This window comes from Capsella rubella, unplaced genomic scaffold, assembly GCF_000375325.1.
Source record: "Capsella rubella cultivar Monte Gargano unplaced genomic scaffold, Caprub1_0 scaffold_2, whole genome shotgun sequence".
In the NCBI taxonomy this organism is placed as follows: Eukaryota; Viridiplantae; Streptophyta; class Magnoliopsida; order Brassicales; family Brassicaceae; genus Capsella; species Capsella rubella.
Genome location: NW_006238922.1, coordinates 4796758 through 4797671, shown reverse-complemented (window position 1 = coordinate 4797671; position 914 = coordinate 4796758).

The following is a 914-nucleotide window of genomic DNA, read 5'->3' as shown; positions in this document are numbered from 1 at the left end:
TATTCAATATCCCAGACAATGCTGTTGCATTGTTCTTGTAATATCTCACTTTACCATCTCCACCTTCATGCTTGTAACCAAGCTTGTCAAGAGTACCAGTGGAGATAAGATTTCTTCTCAAATCAGGGACATACTTGACATTATTCAACACCCTAATAGAACCACCATGAGTGTTAATACGGATTGTGCCAATTCCCTGAGATTCCACTTAGTGATTATCACAAAGTAAGATAGTCGTTTTATCATTCTCATCAAAACTGCTGAACCAGTCTCTCCTAGCTGTCATGTGTGAAGTACACCCTGAATCTAGAATCCATAAATCTTTGACCAACTGATTATTCACACTTAGAGCTTCTGAAAATACTAACTTCTCTGTGATAACACCAGCTTCATTCTGACCTTGACCTTCATTCTCCATTTTCCTTTTCCTAGCATAGCAATCCTTTTTAAGATGCCCTTCCTTTTTACAGAACCAGCAGGTAGCTTTTGATTTTGAACTAGACCTGCTTTTGCTTCTCCCTTTAGATCCCTTGTTCTGACTTCTTTCAGCAGGTCTTCCTCTATCTGAAGTATATAGCACAGTAGAGGATGATCTTTCAGAACCTTTTTCTTCAGCTAGCTCTCTTTCCAAGGACTTAGCTGAGGACACAACATCTTGAAGAGCTAAAGTTTTGTTTCCATATTTCAATGTGTGCTTGAGTTGTCTGAAGCTAGCAGGTAGAGAATTCAACAACAAAATTGCTTGAACTTCTTCTGCGACTTGAATCTCCAAGCTACCTAACTCAGCAACAATCTTCAAGAAATCATCCACATTCTGATCAATCGTTTGAGACTCAGCCATCTTGAAAGAATAGAAATTCAATTGAACATAGATCCTATTTGGCAGAGAGGTTTCCATGTACAATTTATTCAAC